Source organism: Dunckerocampus dactyliophorus, chromosome 1, assembly GCF_027744805.1.
Source record: "Dunckerocampus dactyliophorus isolate RoL2022-P2 chromosome 1, RoL_Ddac_1.1, whole genome shotgun sequence".
NCBI classification, from domain to species: domain Eukaryota; kingdom Metazoa; phylum Chordata; class Actinopteri; order Syngnathiformes; family Syngnathidae; genus Dunckerocampus; species Dunckerocampus dactyliophorus.
The window spans coordinates 14535855-14552891 of record NC_072819.1 but is presented as its reverse complement, the minus strand read 5'-3'; the positions used below and the strand labels follow the sequence as shown (position 1 = coordinate 14552891).

Below are 17037 nucleotides of genomic sequence, written 5' to 3'. Positions count from 1 at the left end.
TCTTCCTCCCTTCTCCTGGGACACATGAGTCAATTAGCCTGCCTGGAGGAGCTGCCAAGAGCCTGGAAAAGGGAGGAAGGGATGATGGAGGGGGTGGGAGGAGGCTGGTGGTAACGATAGTGGTCTCAGTGACAGCCAAGGCCAAGGACATCAGCGGGAAAAAGAGAGTGATATAAAAAAAAAGTGATATATATTTAATTAGTGTAATGTAGTGTGCCTGCACTTGAATGTGGAAGGATACAAAGCTGCAAAATTAGCGCTTTTCACATTTTTTCTAGAATGGTGCACAATTAAGTGATCTATGGGTAAACTATATAAAAAAGTAAAATAAAATAATAATAATAAAAGTGAAATGGGATCCAAAAGTGAAGTCAATTGAAGTCAATCGTCAATCCAAAATGATAACCATTAAGTAACATCAGTACAGTACAATAGCAGTAATATTATTCATTAACTATTTCTTACATTCGCACTATTAAATTTAGGAAGCATCATGCTAACATGTAGCTGACTGACTAGCATGATTATGACCAAAGAATTTCAACAATAAACTCTGTCTTTTTCCCCTCGTCATTGACTAGCTTCTTATTATACTTGTGTGACAGTACACTGCCTGTATGGTTAAAGCTTTTACGATGATGTAACAAGGTACATGTATTTCTATATTTTGTCGCGTACTTGGTAGCCTACTTTAGTATTTACTCACCAAAAAAATGACTGAAACAACAGACACTGTATGTTGTACAGCTACAGTGGAAGCATACTGTACATCCAGTATGTATTTATGTTCATGAAGGCTTTGACCAGCGTTACAAGCTGGGAATTTCCTGTTTGTGTTACTCCCAGCTTGTAATGACAGGTAGTGATGTTAAAAACACAAAGTTTACACAAAGTTAGGCATGTCATCCAAGCACTGCATGGATAATTTGCATTCAGCACCATTGATACTTTAATAGTTATTTATCATACAGTCAGAGCTTGGACCTTGTTTCTAACTGTGGGGGAAACATATCAGAGGCTGATAGAATGTGTTCAACCTCAGATGTTCTACTACATTTTTTTGACAGTTCTTGGAGCCAGTGGAAATACTTCTTGAACCACAAAGTCATAAATCTTGTTTTCATTGGGAGAGTGTAGCTATTTACTAGTGACAGAACACGAAAGAGAATGCTTACATAATGGGAAAAATTCAAAATGGTCATAAAGTGGACATACAGGGTTCATATCGGACAGTGTCATTGAGAAAATACGGTTTCCCTAAATGCGTAAATTACAGCCTCTCTGCAAATACGTAACCACAATCTCCTCGTCGCCGGGTATGTGGTAAACAAAAGCAAATAACTGCTAGGGGCTCTAATTAGCATTGTGTCAAAAAAAATATTAACAGTTGCAACCTGCTGATGTAGTTTTTCGTGAACACCATAAAATGGCAGAAGCTGAATTTGAAGTATCAGTGTGGGTGCTCAGAATCCAGCAGCTTTATCTATCTCTGCATGTGCTTTAAAATGCTACTCAGCTGTTGGTGTGAAAGTCATGTGTGTTACACCTGCTGCACTGTTGTTTACAATGAATTCATCAGCACTATTAACGCTGGCTGAGCAGTTTGTTCCTGACTGGTATTACAACATCGGTTCTGTTGGTCTGCAATATACAGTCATGGAAAAAATGATTAGATCAACTTTGTTTCTTCAGTTTATTGATCCATTTTAATGCCTGTAAAGGCACATTTGTTTGGACAAATATAATGATGATATCAAGGATAACTCGTAAGAGTTTAAATTAAGAGCTGATATCTAGCAACTTCCATGGTTTTCTTGATAATAACCAAAATCAGTTAAGCTCTTACATTAATACCTATAACATTGTACTGCCAAAAAATGTAACTCTTATGAGCTATTTTTGTTGTCCTTGTTATATTTGTCCAAACAAAGGTACCTTTAGTTGTGAAGAATCTGAAGAAACAAGGGTGGTCTAATCATTTTTTCCATGACTGTACTTGTTTATAAATGACCATGTGGTCAAAGAGTGTGCCATTTTCTTTTCCACTTCCTAATACATTCCAGATCATTATTAAAGCCAAAAAATAAACTTGTTATATACTGTATCATGTGTTTTCACATTTCAGAAATAACAGTCTCTCTCCAATTATCATCTGCCTTCAATGAATGCCCTAACCTTGCTGTGCATTCCATAATAAGCACCCCGGCTATAATTACAGTATTTATACAATACATTGTACTCATTTCATGTACCCCCAATTGTCACTGATATACTTATTTTGGATTTTCTAGTGTTTGTATTCTCATTTGGGGATACTGCACATTCAGGGTGCACCAGTGTGTTCCAGTGTGTGTCATGGTTGCAGGTGACTTGAGTGACAGGATTGAGGAGGCCGATGGGGGGTGGTTGGTAGTAAGGGAAAGGGGAGGATATGCAGGCAGAGGCGCGTCCCGTCTTATCTGACAAGCACACTGCAGAACAGCAAAATCCCCTGCATAAGCCCCCTGGAGCTCCCCTCTGGGACATCATGCGCATGTGTGTGCGTGTGTGTGTGCGCGTGTGTGCATGTGTCTCTAAAACTATACGGGTGTTTGCTTGTGTGTATACATTAAGTGTGTGTGCTTGCATGACAGGGATGGTGAGAATCTCGTTACTGCTAGAAGAGCCTCTTAATTCTTGCTCACATTCAATGCTGCATCACTGCTCAAGGTGATAGGACAGGACAGACCCCCTCCACTCACACACACACACACACACACACCAAAAAAAACCTGAACCTTCCTAAGAATAAATTCAGAATGACAAGATCAGCGAGAAGTAAGTGACACAGTCAATTTTATTTGTACTTAAAAACTGCAATAACAAAAGGTGGAAAAAATGTATCTAAAATTTGGTAATAGCAGAAAGGATACGCACGCACAAATACAAATTGTTGGCGTGGACATTGAAAGGGTGAATGAAAATACATTTCTGGGGGTCATGATAGATAAAAAATTTGAGCTGGATATCTCACATTAAAAATATACAAATTAAAGTGGCGAGAAATGCATCAATATTGAATAAAGCAATGTGTCCTTGACCAAAAATCACTCCATATTCTCTATTGCTCTCTGGTAATACCTTATCTAACTTATTTTGTGGAGATATGGGGAAATAACTATAAAAGTACACTTCACTCGCTAAATGTACTGCAAGAAAGATCAGTTAGAATAATCCATCATTCCCTGTATAAAGAACATACAATCATACAATTATTTGTAAATCACAATACATTTCGCTTGAGCTAGTAAATTTTCAAACAACACTTACTGTATATGCGAGAACAATGCTAAAACCTTCAGCATTTCAGTACGTGGAATCAAATTATGGAACGGATTGAGCAAGGAACTCAAACAATGCACTAACGCGAGCAATTTCAAGAAACAATACAAGCAGTTGATGTTTGCAAAGTACAAGGAAGACGAGTCCTGAACCACTGTGTACATACAATGCTACAGTATGTCTAATCATGGCAACAATCACTACTAACTCTTCATTCTTGTGAGCTCATTGACAGTAGTCACCCATTATCCAGCTATGTTGTTTTGTCTGTTTTATACTTATTATTATTTATTATGACAGTTATATGAATTATTTACAGTGACAAGAACTTTGATAACTATTTTACCACATTTTTACATTACCGTATCATTTCCCTATGTATTTTAAAACTAGCAAACAGTACATTTGCAATACAGGAAGTGAATAAATGTATTGCAATTGATGTGTAACGGATGTCCCTTTTGGACATGCGAAACAGCAAATTGTCTATGTGATGTATTCCAATGTAACTTGTATGCATGTTCAAATAAATGAAACCATTACCATTACCAACATTTTATGTAGACAGTCACATATTATATAAATAGTTTTGCATGGTACACACAATATGAATGCAAAAGTGAATAAGAAATGTATGGGCATAGGTGACCACAATGTAACCCGCCGGGCATCAAAATGATGATAAAGTATATTAGTTGTGCAAAAAATATATACTTCACCTCTTTTGCCATATTCAATTCAATGCAATGTGGGGATTAATAATAGGTACGCATTTTCCATAATCTTTTTTTATGAAAAAAACAGAATGGGAAAAAGGGAAACACACTCCACAAACACGGAGGTTTGCGATTCTATTTTTATGTTATTTTATTGAGATTTGTATTTGATCAAATTTGTATTTTATTTTATTTTCCTTTTTCTTATCATTTTTAAAACCAAAGATAGTATCCCAATTCAAAAGAAGATACACGCTCCACAAACATGACGTTTTGTGATTCTTGAATTACAATCAGGACTTTTAATTGTATTTTATTACATTTAATTCAATTTAAATCTTACTAAATTGTAAGTAATTTAATTGGATTTTATGTTTAATGTTTTTTTAGGTTTAATGTTTTTTTCCACAAACATGGCTGACATGCAAGAAAATGCATTATCGTTCCACTTTGTAGCCCTGTTCCTGTTCCCATATTTGTTAATTTACATATTTGCTAGGGCTGTCAAATTATTTTAAAAAATTAATCAAATTAATCACAGTTTTCTACTTAATTAACCATGATTAATCACCATTTGGAACTAACTGTATTTTATGAACAAAAAGATAAATGACAGGGCACAATTACATATACATTTGTATGTATTAAAAGCTCGAAATGAATAATAATAATAATTTTTAAAAAGTAAAAAATAATTTAAAAAAAGCTCGAAATGAACTGAAAATTTAAACTCAAGCTAAAAGATAGCAAACATGTCTGAAAATGTATTTGCCTAACAGTAGTCTCTTTAAAAGTAGCACAACATTTGAATCACACTTTACCCATGTTATTATGAGCCATGAAGAGTTCAAATTTAAGTTGAATTCACGTTTTGAGTGTAGATGTATTTTCTGGGCTTTTTGAGCATACTTAAATGCATCAAAATGTACTTCCACGGTTAAGAGTTACGTTAGTGAGTGATAAGAATATCCACTTATTGTTTTTCTTTGTCTTTCTGTTTATTTAGACCACACATGCAAGCAGTATTAAGACATTATTGTGATTTTCGGTGTGTCCATGAATGCATCTCACGGCCATCTCGTGACAATGAGTAAGTGTCCTTCCGACGAGGACTAGAGATGTGTTTTGTGAGTTGGAGATACATATGTGATGTTGGAATTGTACTGCTGTTGATGTGTTCAGGTCAGAATAAAGTTATAAAAGAACATCAAACTCTGTGTGATTGTGTGGGGAAACCTTTTGTGTTGTGTGTGTCCAAACTTTTGGCCTGCATTGTATTACGAGATATACATATTACGGGAAGGCCAAGTGTTCCCTAACATGAGCCGACAGAAGAGGGTTTTCTAGCTATGGCTTCCCCTTGGCACTATTGCCAACCATGACTCCTGCTAGCCAAAGGTTGTCCTGCACTGTATTTGTGGGACTATATCTCGAGGTCCTTTCACTTCCTGTTCCTCACTTAATGTGTACCATGTGGGAACCTGGTATGCCTCTGTACAGTACTGAATGTTCTGTTCTGAAAAATAAGATACACACCTATTATTTCCCAATCAGTTGTTAACAAGAGGTCTATTTGTTGTTATATTAGGATGATACTTTTTCAAGTATCGGACATAAATGTGCACATAAATAAATCAGTACATACTGTATTATTATCAGGTACTGTTGATGCACCGATTTAATAATGAATGACAGCTGTGCATTGACATCTTTTCTCGAGTTCTTTGATGATTCACTGGTGCTAAAACATTTTAAGTGAGATGATTTATTTACCAGAAAATTTTGCACATACCCTATTTTGAACTTTGCTGCTGTTGTGTTTTTGTGCAGCAGCTATGACATTAAAGCATCTCCGGTCAAAGGTTGCGCACATCAATTAGAGCATTATCTTCGCTTGTCACCAAAAATATGCTCATGTCTTTGACCCGTTACGAAACCCACAAATGACTATTCCGTGACCTCAGTTTCAACCCATTTGTTATCATGGCCTCCATCGCAGGTGTGTAGCTTATTTACACATATCAAATGACACCTTTTAAAATGTAACTCTAGCTCCAACTTACACAAGAGACTTGTATACTTCATACACAACATGAGCAACCACATATGCATAAATGCACGTACAGCATGATTCCATTCATAATAGACAGTAGCTACAGTGGAAAAGCCAAAGTCCAAGTTCAACCGCATGTTCTGAAAAAAAAATGTGCCAAGAGTGATGTTGATCGCAAAAGGGTACCAATGAAAGACGAAAAGTGTGATGGTAACCAGAGATGTGAACTCAAGTCACGAGACTTGGACTCGAGTCAGCCTCGATTCACAATTTTGATGACTTTGGACTCAATTTGACAATATCATCAGAGACTTGCAACTCGAATTAAACTTTGACATTAATGACTTGGGACGTGACTCAGACTTGAGTCTGATGACTTGAAAATACTTTCATTTTCAGTGAGTGTGTCCTGTTGTGTTGTGTTGAGTTAAATGTGTCCGCATTCAAAGTGTTCAACTAATGCGACTGTTGTTACATGATTTCCAGCAAGACAACAACTTTTCTCACAGAATCTGCTGCATAGAATTGCATCAGTTAACGTCCAATCAGGTTTAAGAACAAAGAAGGGTGTGGTGTGTTACATTTCTGTAAGCGCCAGACTGCTGGAGAGAGGTAGAAAGTTATTCACATGTACGTGCGCACACACATACAAAGTTAATTCAGTAAAATAAATCTGTCTTTAACATCATTCAAAATGCATACTCAAATTTAATAAATTATTAAATTGTTAAAATGGCATCTTATTTGGTGAACAAGTAACAATGCTAATGACTTGTAAGGACTCAAAGATTTCAAGCTTATGACTTGGGATTTGACTCGGCCTGTCTTGTCTTGACTTGAGACTTAACCTGGACTTGCACGTTTTTAATTGAGACTTGACTCAAGTTGGTTGTCGCTAATTATAACTAGCAGGCCAACACCGATATCTAACGTCACCGCAATCTACTGCATTTCATAAATGATTAGACAATGACTAGCTGACCACATTGGCCTGTTAATTGCACTTTTTTTTTAATCGCTCGCTTGCGAGGGGAATCTACATTACTGAAGCGTACTGTGACGTTTGCGTTTTATTGTAGCTGTCTAGTCACTCATGTAACGCAGCACACCATAGTGAAGTATGAATTATAGCCACCCTAGTCTACCAACAATTGTCATGGTGAGATATGTTTATTGTATTCAGCATACAGTATGGATGGCCAGGAAGTGAGCTAAATAAAAGATGTAAACAACATGGCCATGTGTGGACAGCACACAATCAAAGTTTATTCAAGTTTTGGAATCAAACGCTGTCCCATCTATATATATATATTTTTTTTACCATTTCTCAATATTTGTTTGCAGCACACCATTACCAGACCACTGTTACTATTAATATAGAATTTAAAATGAGTTAATAGTTGTAGCCCATCAATTATGCATATGTGTCACTCCTGCAGGAGATCACAAAGCACTCCAGACCCATTCAAACCTGCAATCCCAGTATGGAAAAGACAAATGCAACATAATTCCATTCTGAACTTTCTTACAAAAGAATCAGAGGGAGAACATCAAGGACAGGAGGAGAGCGACGCCAAAACAGGGAGGTTTTTAAACTTTGAACAATGCTTGATAAGGTTTATACATTTTTTTGATGAAGTTTGTTATATTGTTATTTATATTTCATTTGTATATTTGATACATTTTTTTTATTTTTAGAAATGTTAATACAACGCTGCTTGTAAGCTGTTATTTATTGGAGTTGATTTGCAGTAAATGTCACAGTTTGCCATTTATGAAAAAATGTGTTATGAGGTAGGCTATATAACATTTACATAATGTAGACACCTTACTTTATGATAGGAAACATTTATTATGAACAGTTAAATTTTCTCATCTGCCTATGTCACAGACAATCAGCGGTGAAGGGTGATGATGTAATGAGGATCAAGTAGTGTCCCATTTCTTAGTGGCTTCTTGCCCTTGGCCCTCGGTTTTAAGTGGTAGGGGAAGGGGTAAGACGAAGGGAAAGGGCTAAGGGGTAGAATTGGGATTCAGCCTAAGTTACTCACACTGTACACAGAACAAGAAAGACGTAAAATACAGTAATAAAAACACCACATAGAAGAATTAAATGAAACAGTAATAAAAAAAGAGAAAAAAACAACGCTGTTTAGTTATTACAGTCGCTTTCATAGGAGCAGATGCTTTAATATGCTCAAGGATACTATAGCGGCCTGGCGGTTATGTGTAGCGTTTAGTGTGTTTAGTGTTAGAGTTTTGTGATTTCCGACTGTCTGACATGAGTCCTCAATGTGTTGGGTGCGGTACGAGGACCAGTATGCGCCAACAGCTCCTCCAACCACCACCAAACATTTATTCACATGAATACCCCAGTGTGGGCGGCACTGGAGGCAAAGTGGGTAAAGTGTCCTGCTCAAGGACAAAACAGCAGTGACTGGATTGTAGGAACCTGGGTTTAAAGTGCCAACCCTCAGGTTTCTGGACGACCTGCTCTACCTCGTAAGCCACTGCAGCCCAAGAAATTATGACTTAAACACAATTTAGAACTTCTGTTGCCACTGCTAAAAAATAAATAAATAAAAAGAGAAAGAAACACACTCTACAAACATGGTGGGTGTGCTGTGAAAAAAAAAATCCCAAACTATATTTTGTTTCAGAAATGCTGGATTTTGACATATTTTCCATGCAAAGAATGAATGCTTAATATAATTTAATTTATTTTCATTTAATTTGCATTTTATTGTTTATTGTTTAATTTTATTGTATCTACTCTCATACACTTCATTAAGATGACTGGCATTCCTGAAAATATACTACACAATTTTGGGGTTTGGAATGAGGACAACTGAATTGACATTTAATTGGATACACATGTCTCATAATTCTAGAAAGATGGTTAGGATTAAAGAATGCATACAAGAAAGAATGAATAAAATAAGCAAATGAAAGTTTGATGCAGGAACAGCCTTTTGCTTTCTATTTGACTGAGAGAACAACTTGGACTCTCATCTGTCCCCTCTGGCTACGTTGGAGAAAAAAAAAAGTCAATATTTCAAGACCGTAGACATACTTATTAAATATTTCAAACAAAGGAAACCTGGCATTGCTGCTCTCCCAGGAAATGATATGTAGCCAAGCATAAGGTACCGTATTGAACAAATACATGTTTTCACCATACCGATGTGTGTACTGTATGCTTGGCGAGGAGTCAGGCAAAAGGTTCATGTGTTTCCACGACAGGGGTGACATGAGGGTTAATGGCTTTTTGGGTGTGACGCCGGATAGCTGACAATGGTGACCTCAAACATAGAGATACCTTAGCTCGGCGGACCCACCTTGAACCCAAGGCGGGGTTAAATAAATGTCTACTTTGCTGCTGCAGGAGACATGCATCATGCCAGCAGGTGCATAATAGCGGCTGGACGGGTACTTCCCGCTATATACAACTAGGTGTACTTTGACCTTGCTTTTTATTGTATGGTATGACGGAAGACACCACTCCACTGTTTATCACCTTTTGCCCATTAGTGGACAGCTATAGAAATAGGACACCTGCTAGTGAGAAAATGTATCCTAGCAAGACAATGCAGCATTCCATTAAACCAAGGGTGTCCAAAGCACGGCCAGGGGGCTATTTTCGTCCAGCAGCTCGTTTTTATTGGCCCTCGGCATATTGTGAAAATATAATTAATTAATTATTAAAGGGCTTCTATCCTACTTTTCCAACTTTTTAGAATTATGTATGTAGTGGATCCCTGCACATTCGCTATTCAGCATTCACAGCCAAATGCACAGATTTTGGGTCAAAAACATTTTTATATTAATTGTTTAAAATCTTTTTTTCTCAGAAAATACATCACTTTCAGCCTAAGTTGGTAATATTTTATAAATACGTGATAATGCTGGTAAAAATTAAAGCATACATACACCACTGTCAAAAAACCAACAATGTTTATGTCGTTTATGTTTTACGTTTATGTTAATGTCCATTCACTGATAATGTTTTTCATCAAGCATTGAAATTTTACACTTTGTTCAGCAGTCTTTGAACACACCATAGTTGCTGTGAGACACAAAAGTGAAACTTATGTATAACGTCTACACCTTGAGTCCGATTCCATCTGTTCATCCATCATTATACGTTATCATTCATTAGTGGTGAGGACCTGTACATTTTATCAAGCTTTCTAATGCATTTAATAAGTGTGTGAGGCATATTGAAGGGAGACGTGGGAAGGGTTCTGGAGCTAAATGTAATCTAATAATTTAAAGTCACTCTTGTTACCAATGCTGATAAAAAATTGGAGGAGCACGTGGTCATCAAGCTAGCAGGAGGATGGGCGTCTAAATTAGTTGCAGATTTTTGTCATTTACGATTGTCATAACGATCTACTGTATGTTTCAAATGTTGTACTCTTGTTCTGCATGATGTTTGGTGCGTTTTTAAGTTATCACTGGTTTAATTTTCATGCCGCTACTAAATCTGCTTGGGTACAAGAAATTAATGAGATTTCCACGAGATCTTTTGAATTTCTCACGTCACAGAGAGAGACAACAACAATTGCAATTACAATAACAAAAAAACAGAAACAAACAGGACTACATCAGCAAAGACCATAATGGAAATGACAAGATAATATCAACAGCCACAGTGATGATACTGCACTGAAACACTCAGAGATATTAGTGGTAATAGTAGCAATGAAAGTATTAACCATAATAGTGAACAAAATGACAACAACTGTAATTCACACAACTGCAATAACTATAATCTTATTGCTGACATCACCATCACTGTAATAAAACCAACAACATGATAACACCATGGCTAAATCAGTGAGTTATGTGGGGAAGTACGTACAGTATGTACTGTGAGTGTTGATATATATGCATAGTGCCCCACTGGGAGCCAATATCATGTTAAACTGCTCATGCTTTCAAGACACATGTTAGTCTTGTTATTTCCACCGTGAAAATAACATTGAAAGGCATATTTCCTGTGTTAGATGTGTACTCAAATATTGAAATCTTTACCATTTTAAAAAGTTTTCAGCAGTTCTTCGGGGTCTGCAGGAGGAGGAGCAAGTGACGTCTAAGTCAGACGGTACTACCCAGAAATTCTCCTTCACTACAATGTATTTGCTGTTATTATGCTCCATTTCTCTGTGAATTTATCTTATTTGTTATATATTTTTTTTATATTATGCACATTCGTTGTGTTGAAGGCTTTTGTTGGAACACTCAAGGAGATGGAGTGAGCTTGTTCACATTTCTAAAAGACACCAGTCGCCTTGTCAGATGATCGGCAAACTTTGTGAGACAAATATTTCCATACTACCCAGCAGATGGAAATAAAAAGTCAAAAACCCACAAAACGTTCGACCGTGGTAAAGTGTGCCAAGATGGCAGTAAGTCAGTTTACATTTCTCTTGCTAATATGTTCCATAGTAGCCAGCCTAGTGCTGGCGGCTAGTGCAGTGTGGATTCCTAACTGATGCTATCTAGCTAGGTGGCTAATGTGTAATCTATTGTGGCTATGAGACATACTGTATACTTGAAATGTCCGAGTTCGTTTTTCCCAGAAGATATCAGGCGGACACACCTTTCTATCTTTTCAATTTTCTTTTAGTATCCGGTTGGCATGGTGTAATCTACGCCACCCGTCAATCTATTTCAGGATTTTAGGGCAGCAATATATGTCTGTCTGCCTCCCCGATCTGAACCGGTGCGATGCGATGTTGGTGGACTTCTGTGCAAACCTCAGTTTGTCCATCACAAACAACACGTTCGAACATAAGGATGTCCAAGAGTGCACTTGGCACCAGGACACCCTAGGTCTATGATCGACTTTGTAGTCATATTATCAGACCTGCGTCCGCGTGTTCTGGACACACGGGTGAAGAGAGGGGCTAAGCTGTCAACTGATCACCACCTGGTGATGAGTTGGATTAGATGCCGGGGGAAGATGCCAGACAGACCTGGGAGACCCCAAACGTGTAGTGAGGGTGTGCTGGGAACGTCAGAGTGTCTTGTTCGTCGAGTATTCAACTCTCCGGCAGAGCTTCCCCTGCATCCCAGGGGAGGACAAGGATATTGAGTCCGACTGGGCTCTATTCCGTGCCTCCATTGCTGAGGCAGGAGCTGCGGCCGCAAGGTGGTCGGTGCCAGTTGTGGCGGCAAACCCCGAGGTTAGGGCTGCCGTCAAGCTGAAGAAGGAGTCCTATCGAGCATGGATGGTTTGTGGGACTCCTGAAGCAGCTGATAGGTACCGGCAGGCTAAGGGGCACGTGGCTTCGGCGGTGGTCCAGGCAAAAACTCGGGTGTGGGAGGAGTTCGATGAGGCCATGGAGCACAACTTTCGGTCGGCCTTGAAAAGGTTCTGGCAAACCATCCGGTGCCTCAGAAAGGGTAAGCAGTGCCCGGTCCACACTGTTTACAGTGGGGACGGGGGCTTGCTGACCTCGACTGAGGATATAGTCGGACTTTGGAAGGAATACTTTGAGACCCTTCTCAATCCCACTGACATACTGTACTTTCCACAGAGGAAGCAGAGTGTGAGGACGCAAACATTGACAGTTCCATCACCGTGGCTGAGGTATCTGGGGTAGTCAAAACGCTCCCCAGTGGCAAAGCTCCGGGAGTGAACGAGTTTCTCCCTGAATTCCTCAAGGTCCTGGATGTTGAGGGACTGTCTTGGCTGACATGTCTCTTCAACATTGCGTGGAAGTCGAGAACAGTACCTCTGGATTGGCAGACCAGGGTAGTGGTACCCGTTTTCAAGAAGGGTGACCGGGGGGTGTGTTCCAACAATAGGGGGATCACACCCCTCAGCCTCCCTGGGAAAGTCTATTCCAGGATGTTGGAGAGAAGGGTACAACTGTTAACTGTTGTCTAATCTCAGCTACAGGAAGTGCAATATGGTATTCGTCCTGGTCGCGGAACACAGGACCAGCTCTATACCCTTGCAAGGGTACTGGAGGGTGCATGGGAGTTTGCCCAACCGGTCTATAAGTGCTTTGTGGACTTGGAAAAGCCATTCTACCATTTCCCTCGTGGTGTCCTGTGGGGGGTGCTCCGGGAGTACGGGATTGGTGGCGCCCTACTACGTGCCATTCGGTCCTTGTACGACCGGAGCAGGAGCCTGGTTCGCATTGCCAGCAGTAAGTCAAGCCTGTTTCCAGTGAACGATGGCCTCCGCAAAGGCTGCCCTTTGTCACCAATTCTGTTAATAATTTTCATGGACAGAAGTTGGTAGCCCTTAGGATCTCATCTCTGCTATTTGCAGACGATGTGGTCCTAATGGCCTCATCGGGCTGTGACCTGTAGCGTTTACTGGGACGGTTTGCATCTGAGTGTGAAGCTTCTGGGGTGAGACTCAGCACCTCCAAATCTGAGGCCATGGTTCTCAGTTGGAAAAGGGTGGATTGCTCCGTCCAGGTTGGGAATGAGGTCCTGCCCCAGATGGAGGAGTTCAAGTATTTTGGGGTCTTGTTCACGAGTGAGGGAAGTTTGGAGCATGAGGTCGATAGGCAAATCGGCGCAACGTCTGCTATAATGCGGTCGCTGTACCAGAGCGTTGTGGTGAAGAGAGAGCTGAGCCGGAAGGCAAAGCTCTCAATTTACCGATCGATCTATGTTCCCACCCTCACCTACGGTCATGAGCTTTGGGTCGTGACCGAAACAACGAGATCGCGGACACGGCGGCCGAAATGAGTTTCCTCCGTAAGGTAGCTGGACTCACCCTAAGAGATAGGGTGAGGAGCTCGGTCATCCGGGTGGAGTTCAGAGTAGAGCCGCTGCTCCTTCACATCGAGAGGAGCCAGTTGAGGTGGCTCGGGCATCGAGTCCAGATGACTCCTGGATGTCTCCCTGGTGAGGTTTTCCGGGCATGTCCAGCCGGCAGACCGAGGACACGCTGGAGGAATTATGTCTGACAGCTGGCCTGGGAACGCCTTGGTGTCCTCCCGGTGGAGCTGGAGGAGCTGGCTGGGGACCGGGAAGTCTGGGCTTCCCTACAGAGACTGCTGCCCCCGCGACCCAGACCCGGGTAAGCGGAGGAAAATGGATGGATGGACACTTCCACTATGTCTGCGATGCATTTAAAATTGATGGAAAATAGTGTGAGAGAGTGTGATTCTCAGTTTACATTATGTGAATGGACAAAGAAATGAGTGTCACAGCAAGCAAACCTGTCAAACAAGCAGAATATAACATTCCCAGATAACTGCAAAAATGACAGTAGGGTCCAAAAGGCTCATTATATGGATAGGTGGACACATGCAGCAACACCTCCATTCATTAGAAGGTGCTATGCTTGACTGTATAATGCTGCTATGATGTCACACTGTTTACCATGCTACATACACAACCCCTAAATCATGTGTTGCTGATCTAAATTGTACTCTAGTCTACCATCTCTTTGTCCAAAGTGGGTCAACCTGTAGTCACTTCTTCCTGTAAAAGCAAACCACTGATGCTAAGGTGGGCTTGTGTGGTATGATAATGGCGGGGTTACAATGCAGGTCAAAGTGGTTCTCGGGTGGGGAGGCTTACAAAGAGCAACAAGACCTAGGATTACAGGACGGAATAGGTGAGATGACAGACAAAACACACCTGTGAGTAAGCCCTCCCACAGGGGGAAAACATGAACTCAAGATGGGGAAAGATGCTGGCATTCTTCCTCAATGGAGAAACAGAATGAGAATCTGACAGCTTCATGAAGGCAGATGAGAGGATGAGGAGGGGATAAAGAGCAAGGCTGTTGTTTTTAGTGGTAGCCTTTTGGGAAAAATTGAGCGAAGGCAATGCCAAATGTGATTAGAGAACAAAAGTGGCAAAGGAGCAGAGGGATGAGGCGCATAACAGAACAAGGACAGTAGTCCCTGCCTGATAAAAAAAAAAAAACTACAAATATCTCCAAATGTTATTTCAATGTTTCCTTTCATCTGCTGTAAATAATGGTATTTTCTTTGTTTTGTGAATGAAAATTTAAAACTGGAGATACATGAAAAACAAAAAAAGCGTCACTCTGCTTTGTTGAAAAATACAAATAAACGTTTGAATATTTGAAGAAACGTTTTTATAAAAATATATGTTAATATAGATATATAATATATAATCATAAAAAATAAATGTACATATTGTTTTAAATACTGGAAAGAATAAAACCAAATTTGCTGTTTTTTCATCAATAAAAAATTCTCAAAAAAATTGAGAGATCCAAAAATTTGGACAAAAAACAAATGTGTATTTTTAAATATATCTTTTATAATTTTTCCAAACTTTTTTTTCATAAAAATTACTGTAGCAGACAATTTGGAGATACATATAAATCAGCAAACAAAACTCCTGTTTTTTTTTGGTGAAGGAAAACGAAAACAAAAAAGAAAAACAAATATTTTTTTTTTATTTGGAAAATGATACAACAAAATCACTTTGGGTCGGACAGAAATTATTCTACATTCTATTTATTCTTAAAATGAAAACGCTGCTTATCATGTCCAACAAGAGAAGTCAATGATTCAAATCACTTCAACCTGAAGCAAATCGGCCAGTGAAACACCCTACTCATAAAGTCAAAGTGTGGAAATGTTTTCCTCCTTGATGATTTATGGCAAGCTGAATCACTCCAATTAAATGCCAGATAGATTATATTATGACTAAGAAACTACAGTTGACACATGTCAAGCATGCAGTCTTTTCTTTAAAAAAAAGTCACTTTGAGAAACTTTAAATGTGTTCAGCCATTCAATCAGCGTAATAGAATGATTGAACACACCTGCACACACCCTCTCTATCTCTCTCTCTCACACACACACACACACATACACACACACACACACTACTTCCTCCATCAGTTAGTCATTAAATGACAATGGTCAGTATGAAGAGGACAAAGATACAGCAGTAAAAGGAAAGGTGTGTCTCACCTTTGTCCTCCTTCAGGCTAGTGTCCCCCTTGTGTCGTCCCTCTTGTGTCGTCAGCTGCTCAGACTCCCCCTGGCAGGTGCCGGCATGGCCAAATAGTCCATGGGGTAAAAGGACGAGCACCTCTCTTGAAATGCTCCTTTCTCTCAGTCCTGGTAGGATTTCCAATAGAATATATGTGTGTGCATGTGTGTGTGTATATCTACACGACTCCAAAGGTCCCGGATTCCTGCGCTGGAAGCGCAAGCATGGTTTCGTTTCTCTGTCTTTCCTCTTGCAGCTGGCCGGGCAGAGAGGAGGGAAGGGAGGCAGTCAGGGGGTGGGACACCACACAGGAGCTGCGTTCAACTCTTTCTCGCCACCTTTTTGTCTCATCCATTTTCACATTCTAGTCCCTTTTGGCTCCATTAAAAATGGGAGCATTGTTTCTCAGAAAGTTGTACATAAAAAAAGGCTAAAAATGCTGTGATATGCACACCAGGTCAGTAGTTGGAGATGTCACTTTGTATAGAAACACATGTGCACCAACTGCTTTGTCTGGTACGAATTAGTGTTTTCACTTCTGCTGGTTTATTTGACATGTAAGTAAAGCAGCTATGATCAGCGGAGAAGTACATCATTTTTGTTTTGGTTGTGACGTACTCACGTATTCCACACTGACACGGACCTGCCAACGTGTACTTTTTTTACTCTTGATTACGTTTATATGTTTCGTTGCTCCCTCTGTACGCATTCAGGATTTTTTGGGAGTTGCCTTGGCATGGTGGAGTGACAAGCGCTTGGCAAATCAGAGCGCTCCCTTTTATACGTGCGTCCTTTAGATGCAACTCCTAGGAAGTGTTTGCAGCACTACAATTCAACCAGTTCCTCAAAAGGAACAGGAATTACCATCACCGCTGCTAAGCATGTGCATCCTTTGTCAATCCCAGCAGCATTTAAAAGGTAATATTACGATGTTTTTTGACCGGATAATGTTTACAGGAACATCACATTCAAAGCACAAAATGAATACAGACA

At 39.7% G+C, this 17037-nt stretch overlaps 1 protein-coding gene across 2 annotated transcripts in view; it reads right to left on the bottom strand.

The window, feature by feature from the left end:
• Positions 1 to 16289, bottom strand: part of sema3b (sema domain, immunoglobulin domain (Ig), short basic domain, secreted, (semaphorin) 3B) — a 93981-nt gene extending 77692 nt beyond the window's left edge. For both annotated transcript variants that reach the window (XM_054782351.1, XM_054782342.1), the window contains exon 1: positions 16023 to 16289. The gene's annotated coding sequence lies outside the window, so the exon portion shown is untranslated. The remainder of the gene's footprint in view (positions 1 to 16022) is intronic.
• Between the last annotated feature and the right edge of the window lie 748 nt (positions 16290 to 17037).